The 17,118-nt window shown below is 38.2% G+C and overlaps 1 protein-coding gene across 2 annotated transcripts in view; it reads left to right on the plus strand.

Moving 5' to 3' along the window:
• Nucleotides 1-6,741: 6,741 nt before the first annotated feature.
• Nucleotides 6,742-17,118, plus strand: part of STK38L (serine/threonine kinase 38 like) — a 39,759-nt gene continuing 29,382 nt past the window's right edge. The window contains exon 1 of one of the 2 annotated variants that reach the window (XM_063445041.1): nucleotides 6,742-6,873. The gene's annotated coding sequence lies outside the window, so the exon portion shown is untranslated. Of the gene's footprint in view, nucleotides 6,874-9,714; nucleotides 9,744-17,118 lie in introns of those variants that run through there. The other variant, XM_063445042.1, reaches the window with a different exon arrangement.

Here is a 17,118-nt window from a genome sequence, read left to right on the forward strand (position 1 = left end):
ATAGAATAGAACACTATGTCTATAGCGAGGATCATAGAATAGAACACTATGTCTATGGCGGGGATCATAGAATAGAACACTATGTCTATGGCGGGGATCATAGAATAGAACACTATGTCTATGGCGGGGATCATAGAATAGAACACTATGTCTATGGCGGGGATCATAGAATAGAACACTATGTCTATGGCGGGGATCATAGAATAGAACACTATGTCTATGGTGGGATCATAGAATAGAACACTATGTCTATGGCGGGGATCATAGAATAGAACACTATGTCTATGGTGGGATCATAGAATAGAACACTATGTCTATGGCGGGGATCATAGAATAGAACACTACGTCTATGGTGGTATCATAGAATAGAACACTATGTCTATGGCGGGGATCATAGAATAGAACACTATGTCTATGGCGGGGATCATAGAATAGAACACTATGTCTATGGCGGGGATCATAGAATAGAACACTATGTCTATGGCGGGGATCATAGAATAGAACACTATGTCTATGGCGGGGATCATAGAATAGAACACTATGTCTATGGCGGGGATCATAGAATAGAACTCTATGTCTATGGCGGGGATCATAGAATAGAACACTATGTCTATGGTGGGATCATAGAATAGAACACTATGTCTATGGCGGGGATCATAGAATAGAACACTATGTCTATGGTGGGATCATAGAATAGAACACTATGTCTATGGCGAGGATCATAGAATAGAACACTATGTCTATGGCGGGGATCATAGAATAGAACACTATGTCTATGGCGGGGATCATAGAATAGAACACTATGTCTATGGCGGGGATCATAGAATAGAACACTATGTCTATGGCGGGGATCATAGAATAGAACACTATGTCTATGGTGGGATCATAGAATAGAACACTATGTCTATGGCGGGGATCATAGAATAGAACACTATGTCTATGGTGGGATCATAGAATAGAACACTATGTCTATGGCGGGGATCATAGAATAGAACACTACGTCTATGGTGGGATCATAGAATAGAACACTATGTCTATGGCGGGGATCATAGAATAGAACACTATGTCTATGGCGGGGATCATAGAATAGAACACTATGTCTATGGCGGGGATCATAGAATAGAACACTATGTCTATGGCGGGGATCATAGAATAGAACACTATGTCTATGGCGGGGATCATAGAATAGAACACTATGTCTATGGCGGGGATCATAGAATAGAACTCTATGTCTATGGCGGGGATCATAGAATAGAACACTATGTCTATGGTGGGATCATAGAATAGAACACTATGTCTATGGCGGGGATCATAGAATAGAACACTATGTCTATGGTGGGATCATAGAATAGAACACTATGTCTATGGCGAGGATCATAGAATAGAACACTATGTCTATGGCGGGGATCATAGAATAGAACACTATGTCTATGGCGGGGATCATAGAATAGAACACTATGTCTATGGCGGGGATCATAGAATAGTACACTATGTCTATGGCGGGGATCATAGAATAGAACACTATGTCTATGGCGGGGATCATAGAATAGAACACTATGTCTATGGTGGGATCATAGAATAGAACACTATGTCTATGGCGGGGATCATAGAATAGAACACTATGTCTATGGTGGGATCATAGAATAGAACACTATGTCTATGGCGGGGATCATAGAATAGAACACTACGTCTATGGTGGGATCATAGAATAGAACACTATGTCTATGGCGGGGATCATAGAATAGAACACTATGTCTATGGCGGGGATCATAGAATAGAACACTATGTCTATGGCGGGGATCATAGAATAGAACACTATGTCTATGGCGGGGATCATAGAATAGAACACTATGTCTATGGTGGGATCATAGAATAGAACACTATGTCTATGGCGGGGATCATAGAATAGAACACTATGTCTATGGCGGGGATCATAGAATAGAACACTATGTCTATGGCGGGGATCATAGAATAGAACACTATGTCTATGGCGGGGATCATAGAATAGAACACTCTGTCTATGGCGGGGATCATAGAATAGAACACTATGTCCATGGCGGGGATCATAGAATAGAACACTATGTCTATGGCGGGGATCATAGAATAGAACACTATGTCTATGGCGGGGACACTATGTCTATGGCGGGGATCATAGAATAGATCACTATGTCTATGGCGGGGATCATAGAATAGAACACTATGTCTATGGTGGGGATCATAGAATAGAACACTATGTCTATGGTGGGATCATAGAATAGATCACTATGTCTATGGCGGGGATCATAGAATAGAACACTATGTCTATGGCGGGGATCATGGAATAGAACACTATGTCTATGGCGGGGATCATAGAATAGAACACTATGTCTATGGCGGGGATCATAGAATAGAACACTATGTCTATGGCGGGGATCATAGAATAGAACACTATGTCTATGGCGGGGATCATAGAATAGAACTCTATGTCTATGGCGGGGATCATAGAATAGAACACTATGTCTATGGCGGGGATCATAGAATAGAACACTATGTCTATAGTGGGATCATAGAATAGAACACTATGTCTATGGCGGGGATCATAGAATAGAACACTATGTCTATGGTGGGATCATAGAATAGAACACTATGTCTATGGCGAGGATCATAGAATAGAACACTATGTCTATGGCGGGGATCATAGAATAGAACACTATGTCTATGGTGGGATCATAGAATAGAACACTACGTCTATGGTGGGATCATAGAATAGAACACTATGTCTATGGCGGGGATCATAGAATAGAACACTATGTCTATGGCGGGGATCATAGAATAGAACACTATGTCTATGGCGGGGATCATAGAATAGAACACTATGTCTATGGCGGGGATCATAGAATAGAACACTATGTCTATGGCGGGGATCATAGAATAGAACACTATGTCTATGGCGGGGATCATAGAATAGAACTCTATGTCTATGGCGGGGATCATAGAATAGAACACTATGTCTATGGTGGGATCATAGAATAGAACACTATGTCTATGGCGGGGATCATAGAATAGAACACTATGTCTATGGTGGGATCATAGAATAGAACACTATGTCTATGGCGAGGATCATAGAATAGAACACTATGTCTATGGCGGGGATCATAGAATAGAACACTATGTCTATGGCGGGGATCATAGAATAGAACACTATGTCTATGGCGGGGATCATAGAATAGAACACTATGTCTATGGCGGGGATCATAGAATAGAACACTATGTCTATGGCGGGGATCATAGAATAGAACACTATGTCTATGGTGGGATCATAGAATAGAACACTATGTCTATGGCGGGGATCATAGAATAGAACACTATGTCTATGGTGGGATCATAGAATAGAACACTATGTCTATGGCGGGGATCATAGAATAGAACACTACGTCTATGGTGGGATCATAGAATAGAACACTATGTCTATGGCGGGGATCATAGAATAGAACACTATGTCTATGGCGGGGATCATAGAATAGAACACTATGTCTATGGCGGGGATCATAGAATAGAACACTATGTCTATGGCGGGGATCATAGAATAGAACACTATGTCTATGGCGGGGATCATAGAATAGAACACTATGTCTATGGCGGGGATCATAGAATAGAACACTATGTCTATGGCGGGGATCATAGAATAGAACACTATGTCTATGGTGGGATCATAGAATAGAACACTATGTCTATGGCGGGGATCATAGAATAGAACACTATGTCTATGGTGGGATCATAGAATAGAACACTATGTCTATGGCGAGGATCATAGAATAGAACACTATGTCTATGGCGGGGATCATAGAATAGAACACTATGTCTATGGCGGGGATCATAGAATAGAACACTATGTCTATGGCGGGGATCATAGAATAGAACACTATGTCTATGGCGGGGATCATAGAATAGAACACTATGTCTATGGTGGGATCATAGAATAGAACACTATGTCTATGGCGGGGATCATAGAATAGAACACTATGTCTATGGTGGGATCATAGAATAGAACACTATGTCTATGGCGGGGATCATAGAATAGAACACTACGTCTATGGTGGGATCATAGAATAGAACACTATGTCTATGGCGGGGATCATAGAATAGAACACTATGTCTATGGCGGGGATCATAGAATAGAACACTATGTCTATGGCGGGGATCATAGAATAGAACACTATGTCTATGGCGGGGATCATAGAATAGAACACTATGTCTATGGTGGGATCATAGAATAGAACACTATGTCTATGGCGGGGATCATAGAATAGAACACTATGTCTATGGCGGGGATCATAGAATAGAACACTATGTCTATGGCGGGGATCATAGAATAGAACACTATGTCTATGGCGGGGATCATAGAATAGAACACTCTGTCTATGGCGGGGATCATAGAATAGAACACTATGTCCATGGCGGGGATCATAGAATAGAACACTATGTCTATGGCGGGGATCATAGAATAGAACACTATGTCTATGGCGGGGACACTATGTCTATGGCGGGGATCATAGAATAGAACACTATGTCTATGGCGGGGATCATAGAATAGAACACTATGTCTATGGCGGGGATCATAGAATTGAACACTATGTCTATGGCGGGGATCATAGAATAGAACACTATGTCTATGGCGGGGATCATAGAATAGAACACTATGTCTATGGCGGGGATCATAGAATAGAACACTATGTCTATGGCGGGGATCATAGAATAGAACACTATGTCTATGGCGGGGATCATAGAATAGAACACTATGTCTATGGTGGGATCATAGAATAGAACACTATGTCTATGGCGGGGTTCATAGAATAGAACACTATGTCTATGGCGGGGATCATAGAATAGAACACTATGTCTATGGCGGGGATCATAGAATAGAACACTATGTCTATGGCGGGGATCATAGAATAGAACACTCTGTCTATGGCGGGGATCATAGAATAGAACACTATGTCCATGGCGGGGATCATAGAATAGAACACTATGTCTATGGCGGGGATCATAGAATAGAACACTATGTCTATGGCGGGGACACTATGTCTATGGCGGGGATCATAGAATAGAACACTATGTCTATGGCGGGGATCATAGAATAGAACACTATGTCTATGGCGGGGATCATAGAATTGAACACTATGTCTATGGCGGGGATCATAGAATAGAACACTATGTCTATGGCGGGGATCATAGAATAGAACACTATGTCTATGGCGGGGATCATAGAATAGAACACTATGTCTATGGCGGGGATCATAGAATAGAACACTATGTCTATGGCGGGGATCATAGAATAGAACACTATGTCTATGGTGGGATCATAGAATAGAACACTATGTCTATGGCGGGGTTCATAGAATAGAACACTATGTCTATGGCGGGGATCATAGAATAGAACACTATGTCTATGGCGGGGATCATAGAATAGAACACTATGTCTATGGCGGGGATCATAGAATAGAACACTATGTCTATGGCGGGGATCATAGAATAGAACACTATGTCTATGGCGGGGATCATAGAATAGAACACTATGTCTATGGCGGGGATCATAGAATAGAACTCTATGTCTATGGCGGGGATCATAGAATAGAACACTATGTCTATGGCGGGGATCATAGAATAGAACACTATGTCTAGGCGGGGATCATAGAATAGAACACTATGTCTATGGCGGGGATCATAGAATAGAACACTATGTCTATGGCGGGGATCATAGAATAGAACACTATGTCTATGGCGGGGATCATAGAATAGAACACTATGTCTATGGCGGGGATCATAGAATAGAACACTATGTCTATGGCGGGGATCATAGAATAGAACACTATGTCTATGGCGGGGATCATAGAATAGAACACTATGTCTATGGCGGGGATCATAGAATAGAACACTATGTCTATGGTGGGATCATAGAATAGAACACTATGTCTATGGCGGGGATCATAGAATAGAACACTATGTCTATGGCGGGGATCATAGAATAGAACACTATGTCTATGGCGGGGATCATAGAATAGAACACTATGTCTATGGCGGGGATCATAGAATAGAACACTATGTCTATGGCGGGGATCATAGAATAGAACACTATGTCTATGGCGTGGATCATAGAATAGAACACTATGTCTATGGCGGGGACACTATGTCTATGTCGGGGATCATGTGGGTTTGTGTCTCTAGTGTTTAAACCGGCCTCATGCAGGTTCTCCCTATGGGTTCCCACACACCAGAGCACAGGGAACCTCCAGCCCCGCCCATCCCTTGTCTAACAGGCCAAGGGAGAACAGCCAGCCACGCCCATTCACTGATTGACAGGGCGGAGTCTGCCTTCAGACTGCATGTGGAAACAGGGAGCCACGCCCATTCACTGACTAACAGGGGGAGGTCTCCCCTCAGGCTGCATGTGGACGCAGTCGGCCACGCCTACTCACTGACTGATAGGGCGAGGTGTCTCCTCAGTCTGTATGTGGACGCAGTCGGCCACGCCTATTCACTGATTGACAGGGCGAGGTGTCTCCTCAGACTGCATGTGGACGCAGTCGGCCACGCCTATTCACTGATTGACAGGGCGAGGTGTACCCTCAGACTGCATGTGGAAGCAGTCGGCCACGCCCATGATGACCGGCGGTGACAGACATGGAAGGCGTAACCCCTCGTGTCAGATGGTGGTAGGGGCGGGGTTAGAGATGGCGGTGGGCGGGGTTGGTCGGACAGGTGAGGAGATCTCGCGAGAGGATGGGAGCTGGATGTGTTGGAGCCGGAGGAGCTGCGGGAGCTGGAGAAGCCGTGTGAGAGCTCGGGCTCCGGGGGGACAGCACTGACTGAGCGCCAGGAGAGCAACGAGAGCAGGTAATAATAATATAATATAATAATACTATATAATAATAATAATATAACATTATAACAGCACTGACTGAGCGCCAGGAGAGCAACGAGAGGAGGTAATAATAATATAATATATAATAATAATAATAACATTATAACAGCACTGACTGAGCGCCAGGAGAGCAGGTAATAATAATAATAATAATATATAATATTAATAATAACATTATAACAGCACTGAGAGCTCGGGATCCGGGGGGACAGCACTGACTGAGAGCAGGTAATAATAATACTATATAATAATACTATATCATAATAATATAATAATATAACATTATAACAGCACTGACTGAGAGCAGGTAATAATAATAATAATAATAATATATAATATTAATAATAACATTATAACAGCACTGAGAGCTCGGGCTCCGGGCGGACAGCACTGACTGAGAGCAGGTAATAATAATAATAATAATATATAATATTAATAATAACATTATAACAGCACTGAGAGCTCGGGATCCGGGGGGACAGCACTGACTGAGAGCAGGTAATAATAATACTATATAATAATACTATATCATAATAATATAATAATATAACATTATAACAGCACTGACTGAGAGCAGGTAATAATAATAATAATAATAATATATAATATTAATAATAACATTATAACAGCACTGAGAGCTCGGGCTCCGGGCGGACAGCACTGACTGAGAGCAGGTAATAATAATACTATATAATAATATTATTATTATTATTATTATTATTATTATTATTATTATTATTATTATTAACAGCACTGAGAGCAGGTACCGGGGGGATAATAATAATAATAATATAACATTATAACAGCACTGACTGAGAGCAGGTAATAATAATAATAATACTATAAAATAATACTATATCATAATACTATATCATAATAATATAATAATATAACATTATAACAGCACTGACTGAGAGCAAGGAGAGCAGGTAATAATAATATAACATTATAACAGCACTGAGAGCTCGGGCTCCGGGCGGACAGCACTGACTGCAAGGAGAGCAGGTACCAGGGGGATAATAATAATAATAATATATAATAATAATAATAGCACTGACTGCAGGTACCGGGGGGATGATAATAATACTATATTATAATAATAATAATAATAATAATAACAGCACTGACTGCAGGTACCGGGGGGATAATAATACTATATAATAATAATAATAATAATAACAGCACTGAGAGCTCGGTCTCCGGGTGGACAGCACTGACTGAGCGCAAGGAGAGCAGGTACCGGGGGGGATAATAATACTATATAATAATAATAATACTATATAATATAATAATAATAATAATAACAGCACTGAGAGCTCGGTCTCTGGGTGGACAGCACTGACTGAGCGCAAGGAGAGCAGGTACCAGGGGGATATTAATAATAATACTATATAATATAATAATAATAAAAGCACTTACTGCAGGTACCGGGGGGATAATAATACTATATAATAATAATATAATAATAATAACAGCACTGAGAGCTCGGTCTCTGGGTGGACAGCACTGACTGAGCGCAAGGAGAGCAGGTACCGGGGGGATAATAATAATAATAATAATAATAATAATAACAGCAGGTACCGGGGGGGGGGGGGGGATAATAATACTATATTATAATAATACTAATAGCACTGACTGCAGGTACCGTGGGATAATAATACTATATAATATAATAATAATAACAGCACTGACTGCAGCTACCGTGGGATAATAATACTATATAATATAATAATAATAATAACCGCACTGACTGCAGGTACCGTGGGATAATAATACTATATAATATAATAATAATAATAACAGCACTGACTGCAGGTACTGGGGGGATAATAATACTATATAATAATAATAATAATAATAATAATAACAGCACTGACTGCAGGTACCGGGGGGGGGGGGGGGGGTAATAATACTATATAATATAATAATAATAACAGCACTGACTGCAGGTACCGGGGGGATAATAATACTATATTATAATAATAATAACAGCACTGACTGCAGGTACCGGGGGGGATAATATTATTATTATTATTATTATTATTATTATTATCCCCCCGGTACCTGCAGTCAGTGCTGTTATTATTATTATTATTATTATTATAATAATAATATTATAATAATAACAGCACTGACTGCAGGTACCGGGGGGATAATAATACTATATAATAATAATAATATAATAACAGCACTGACTGCAGGTACTGGGGGGGGGGGGGGATAATAATACTATATAATATAATAATAATAATAACAGCACTGACTGCAGGTACCAGGGGGGATAATAATACTATATAATAATAACAGCACTGACTGCAGGTACCAGGGGGGATAATAATACTATATAATAATAATAATAATAACAGCACTGACTGCAGGTACCAGGGGGGATAATAATAGTATATAATAATAATAATAATAACAGCACTGACTGCAGGTACCAGGGGGGATAATAATACTATATAAGAATAATAATAACAGCACTGACTGCAGGTACCAGGGGGGATAATAATACTATATAATAATAATAACAGCACTGACTGCAGGTACCAGGGAGGATAATAATACTATATAAGAATAATAATAACAGCACTGACTGCAGGTACCAGGGGGGAATAATAATACTATATTATAATAATAATAATAACAGCACTGAGAGCTCGGGCTCCGGGGGGGGCAGCACTGATTGCAGGTACAGGGGGGATAATAATACTATATAATATAATAATAACAGCACTGAGAGCTCGGGCTAATAATACTATATAATAATAATAATAATAATAATCTAACATCACTGAGAGCTCGGGCTCCGGGGGGACTGCACTGAGCGCAAGGAGAGCAGGTAATAATAATAATATTAATATATAATAATAATATAACATTATAACAGCACTGAGAGCTCGGGCTCCGGGGGGACAGCACCGACTGAGAGCAAGGAGAGCAGGTAATAATAATAATAATATAACATTATAACAACAGGTACTGGGGGGATAATATACAGTGGGACCTCGGTTTACAAACGCCTCGGTTAACATAATTTTCGGTTTACAAATGAAAATCCATTGAAAATAATGCCTCGGTTTACAAATTTGTTTCGCAATACACAATTGCACCTGGGAGGTTTATAGCACCGCCCCCTGCATGCTGGAGCCTGTGGGTAGCACGTGGCGTTGAGTGTGGAGGTGTTGGAGTGGCTTTTGCATCAAGTTTTGGAGCCATTCTGAATTTTTTTGCAGTGGTTTGGGGACTTTTTGGTGCATTTCTCAAGCCATGGAAAGGTAGGGAGCTGAGCTTCATTGTTTGCATGCCTTTTACTGTGTGTTCTGCATTGTGGGTTGGTTTACATGCCAACTCATTTTGACTTATTTCTGACCTCCAGAACGGATTCATTGGTTTTCAATGCATTCCTATGGGAAACCGCGTTTCGGTTTACAAATGTTTCGCAATAAGAAACGTCCCGGAGAACGCATTAAATTCGTAAACCGAGGTCCCACTGTATTATAATAATATTACATTAAAACAACATGGAGAGCAGGTACCGGGAGTGGGAATAATATATAATAATAATAATAATATAACATAACAACATGGAGAGCAGGTACCGGGAGTGGGAATAATATATCATAATAATAATATAACATAACAACATGGAGAGCAGGTACCGGGAGTGGGAATAATATATAATAATAATAATATAACATAACAACATGGAGAGCAGGTACCCGGAGTGGGAATAATATATAATAATAATAATAATATAACATAACAACATGGAGAGCAGGTACCGGGAGTGGGAATAATATATAATAATAATAATATAACATAACAACATGGAGAGCAGGTACCGGGAGTGGGAATAATATATCATAATAATAATAATATAACATAACAACATGGAGAGCAGGTACCGGGAGTGGGAATAATATATAATAATAATAATATAACATAACAACATGGAGAGCAGGTACCCGGAGTGGGAATAATATATAATAATAATAATAATAATATAACATAACAACATGGAGAGCAGGTACCGGGAGTGGTAATAATATATAATAATATAACATAACAACATGGACAGCAGGTACCGGGAGGGGAATAATATATAATAATATAACATAATAACATGGAGAGCAGGTACCGGGAGGGGAATAATATATAATAATAATATAACATAACAACATGGAGAGAAGGTACCGGGAGTGGGAATAATATATAATAATAATAATAATATAACATAACAACATGGAGAGCAGGTACCGGGAGTGGGAATAATATAATAATATAACATAACAACACGAGGAGCAGGTACCGGGAGTGGGAATAATATAATAATATAACATAACAACATGGAGAGCAGGTACCGGGAGTGGGAATAATATAATATAACAACACGAGGAGCAGGTACCGGGAGTGGGAATAATATAATAATATAACATAACAACATGGAGAGCAGGTACCGGGAGTGGGAATAATATAATAATATATAATAACATTATAACACCATGAAGAGCAGGTACCGGGAGTGGGAATAATATAATAATAATATAACATAACAACACGAGGAGCAGGTACCGGGAGTGGGAATAATATAATAATATAACATAACAACATGGAGAGCAGGTACCGGGAGTGGGAATAATATAATAATATAACATAACAACATGGAGAGCAGGTACCGGGAGTGGGAACACTATAATAATATAACATAACAACACGAGGAGCAGGTACCGGGAGTGGGAATAATATAATAATATAACATAACATGGAGAGCAGGTACCGGGAGTGGGAATAATATAATAATATAACATAACAACATGGAGAGCAGGTACCGGGAGTGGGAATAATATAATAATATATAATAACATTATAACACCATGAAGAGCAGGTACCGGGAGTGGGAATAATATAATAATATAACATAACAACACGAGGAGCAGGTACCGGGAGTGGGAATAATATAATAATATAACATAACAACATGGAGAGCAGGTACCGGGAGTGGGAATAATATAATAATATAACATAACAACGTGGAGAGCAGGTACCGGGAGTGGGAATAATATAATAATATATAATAACATTATAACACCATGAAGAGCAGGTACCGGGAGTGGGAATAATATAATAATATAACATATAATAATAATATAACATAACAACACGGAGAGCAGGTACCGGGAGTGGGAATAATATAATAAAATTATAACAACACGGACAGCAGGTACCGGGATGGGGAATAATAATATATGATTATGATTATAATATATAATAATAATATAACATTACAACATGAACAGCAGGTACCGGGAGTGGGGATAATATAATAATATATAATAACATTATAACAACACAGACAGCAGGTACCGGGGGATAATAGTATAATATTACATTATAACAACACGGACAGCAGGTACCGGGGGATAATAATATTACATTATAACAACACGGACAGCAGGAACCGGTAGGGGAATAATAATAATTAATAATATAACATTATAACAACAGGTACCGGGGGATAATAATATAATATTACATTATAACAACATGGACAGCAGGAACCGGTAGGGGAATAATAATATTTAATAATATAATAATATAACATTATAACAACACGGACAACAGGTACAGGGGGATAATAATATAATAATATTACATCATAACAACACGGACAGCTGGTACCGTGCAAGTCTGCTAGTGAGGTAGCTCAGTTGGTAAATTTCCTGACTACAAAGCCTATTCAAAAATGCATGGTCACAGGGTCTACTCAGCCCTTCATCCTTCCAATGTCGATAAATTGAGTACCATCAATTGAGTAATAATCTATTTCTATTCAGCTGCCGATTTGGTTAATTCCGAGAGCGTGCGCACTACATAAATACATTTATTAGTTATTATTATAAAAATGTTTGTATTATATTTATATTATATCGCTTTGGATGACCTCTTCTCCGCTTGATGAATAATTAATGCTTCAGTCAGAAAATGGTCAGTCGCAGAGGATTCTGGGTAAGATCTGTTTTCCTGCTCATGTGCCTTGCAGTTGAACAGATAGTCTTGAAGTTTTATAATAAATATCACATTATACCAACACAGAGAGCAGGTACCGGGGGAGGGGGGAAATATTAATATATAATAATATATCACATTATAACTAGACAGAGTGCAGGTACTGGGGGGATAATAATATAATAATAATAATTAATAATAGAATTATATTACAACAAGACGGAGAGGGGGGAAATTATAATATAATAATATCTCATTTTTTATATACACACAGAGAGCAGGTACCGGGGGATAATAATATAATATATCACATTATAACAACACAGAGAACAGGTACCGGGGGGATAATAATAATATATCACATTATACCAACACAGAGAACAGGTACCGGGGGGATGATGATAATAATAATAATATATCACATTATACCAACACAGAGAGCAGGTACCAGGGGGTGGGGGGGATAATATAATATATAATAATAATAATATATTACATTATAACAACACAGAGAGCAGGTACCAGGGGGGTGGGGGGGGGGGATAATATAATAATATATTACATTATAACAACACAGAGAACAGGTACCGGGGGGATAATAATAATATAATAATAATAATATATCACATTATACCAACACAGAGAACGGGTATCGGGGGGATAATAATAATATATCACATTATACCAACACAGAGAGCAGGTACCAGGGGGGTGGGGGGGATAATATAATATATAATAATAATATATCACATTATAACAACACAGAGAGCAGGTACTAGGGGGGTGGGGGGGGATAATATAATATATAATAATATATTACATTATAACACAGAGAGCAGGTACCGGGGGATAATATAATAAAAATAATAATTTAATATATAATATATTACATTATAACACAGAGAGCAGGTACCGGGGGATAATATAATAAAAATAATAATTTAATATATAATATATCACATTATAACAACACAGAGAACAGGTACCGGGGGGATAATAATAATATAATAATAATATATCACATTATACCAACACAGAGAACGGGTATCGGGGGGATAATAATAATATATCACATTATAACAACACAGAGAGCAGGTACTAGGGGGGTGGGGGGGGATAATATAATATATAATAATATAATACATTATAACACAGAGAGCAGGTACCGGGGGATATAATATATCACATTATAACAACGCAGAGAGCAGGTACCGGGGGGGGGGGGATAATATAATAATATATTACATTATAACAACACAGAGAGCAGGTACTGGGGGGGGGATAATATAATATATAATAATAATATATTGCATTATAACAACACAGAGAGCAGGTACCGGGGGATAATATAATAAAAATAATAATTTAATATATAATATATCACATTATACCAACACAGAGAGCAGGTACCAGGGGGGATAATAATAATATATCACATTATACCAACACAGAGAGCAGGTACTGGGGGGGGGATAATATAATAAATAATAATAATATATTACATTATAACAACACAGAGAGCAGGTACCGGGGGATAATATAATGCAAATAATAATTTAATATATAATATATCACATTATACCAACACAGAGAGCAGGTACTGGGGGGGGGGGAGGGGGGTGGGTGGTAATAATATATATCCCATTATAACAACACAGAGAGCAGGTACCGGGGGGTGGGGGAAAATAATAATAATATATCACATTATAACTAGACAGAGTGCAGGTACCGGGGGGATAATAATAATAATAATAATAAATCATATTACAACAAGACGGAGAGGGGGAAAATTATAGGAATAATATATCCCATTATAACAACACAGAGAGCAGGTACCGGGGGTGGGGGAAAATATTAATATATAATAATATATCACATTATAACTAGACAGAGTGCAGGTACTGGGGGGAATAATAATAATAATAATAATAGAATCATATTACAACAAGACGGAGAGGGGGGAAATTATAATATAATAATAATAATAATAATAATAATATCTCATTTTTTATATACACACAGAGAGCAGGTACCGGGGGGATAATAATATAATATATCACATTATAACAACACAGAGAACAGGTACCGGGGGGATAATAATAATATATCACATTAGACCAACACAGAGAACAGGTACCGGGGGGATAATAATAATAATATATCACATTATACCAACACAGAGAGCAGGTACCAGGGGGTGGGGGGGATAATTAATAATAATATATTACATTATAACAACACAGAGAGCAGATACCAGGGGGTGGGGGTGGGGGATAATATAATATATAATAATAATATATTACATTATACCAACACAGAGAGCAGGTACCAGGGGGTGGGGGGGATAATTAATAATAATATATTACATTATAACAACACAGAGAGCAGGTACCAGGGGGTGGGGGTGGGGGATAATATAATATATAATAATAATATATTACATTATAACAACACAGAGAGCAGGTACCGGGGGATAATATAATAAAAATAATAATTTAATATATAATATATCACATTATACCAACACAGAGAGCAGGTACTGGGGGGGGGGGGGGATAATATAATATATAATAATAATATATTACATTATAACAACACAGAGAGCAGGTACCGGGGGATAATATAATAAAAATAATAATTTAATATATAATATATCACATTATACCAACACAGAGAGCAGGTACTGAGGGGGGTGGGGGAAAATAATAATAATATATCACATTATAACTAGACAGAGTGCAGGTACCGGGGGGATAATAATAATAATCATATTACAACAAGACGGAGAGGGGGGAAATTATAATATAATATCTTTTTTATATACACACAGAGAGCAGGTACCGGGGGGATAATAATATAATAATATATCACAACACAGAGAACAGGTACCGGGGGATAATAATATAATAATAATATATCACATTATACCAACACAGAGAACAGGTACCGGGGGCATAATAATATAATATATCACATTATACCAACACAGAGAACAGGTACCGGGGGGATAATAATAATTTCATAATATATCACATTATACCAACACAGAGAGCAGGTACCGGGGGATAATAATAATATAATAATATATCACATTATACCAACACAGAGAACAGGTACCGGGGGCATAATAATATAATATATCACATTATACCAACACAGAGAACAGGTACCGGGGGGATAATAATAATTTCATAATATATCACATTATACCAACACAGAGAGCAGGTACCGGGGGGTGGGGGGGAAATATAATATATAATAATAATATATCACATTATAACAACACAGAGAGCAGGTACCAGGGGATAATATAATAAAAATAATAATTTAATATATAATATATCACATTATACCAACACAGAGAGCAGGTACTGGAGGGGGGTGAATTATAATATAACAATATATCACATTATAACAACACAGAGAGCAGGTACCGGGGGGATATTACCGTAATAATATAATAATAATAATAAGCATTATAACATTCATTATATACCTCATAACATGTCGTGTCCTATTATATATCATTCTGCATTCATTATATGGAGGGGGACATGCGTTATCACATATATCATAATACATTTTATGGTATTCATTATATACCTCTTAATAATATATCATACTGTATATACTTTATCTGTTGTATAATATTGTACATCTCCTACCGTATGTGTTATATTTAATACTTTGTTTTATATTTATTCTATATCTCTGGCTATCACTAATAGTTTGTACAGACCAAGCACTATAACTACCGACACTGTCTATCCCTAATACAGTATGTACAGAACAAGCACTAAAACTACCGACACTGGCTATCACTAATACAGTCTGTACAGAACAAGCACTATAACCACCGACACTGGCTATCACTAATACAGTCTGTACAGAACAAGCACTATAACCACCAACACTGGCTATCACTAATACAGTCTGTACAGACCGAGCACTATAACAACCGACACTGGCTATCCCGAATACAGTCTGTACAGGCCGTGCACTATAACCACCGACACTGGCTATCCTTAATACAGTCTGTACAGACCGAGCACTATAACCACCGACACTGGCTATCCCGAATACAATCTGTACAGGCCGTGCACTGTAACCACCGACACTGGCTATCCCTAATACAGTCTGTACAGACCGAGCACTATAACCACCGACACTGGCTATCCCGAATACAATCTGTACAGGCCGTGCACTAT

This window comes from Pelobates fuscus, chromosome 3, assembly GCF_036172605.1.
Source record: "Pelobates fuscus isolate aPelFus1 chromosome 3, aPelFus1.pri, whole genome shotgun sequence".
NCBI classification, from domain to species: domain Eukaryota; kingdom Metazoa; phylum Chordata; class Amphibia; order Anura; family Pelobatidae; genus Pelobates; species Pelobates fuscus.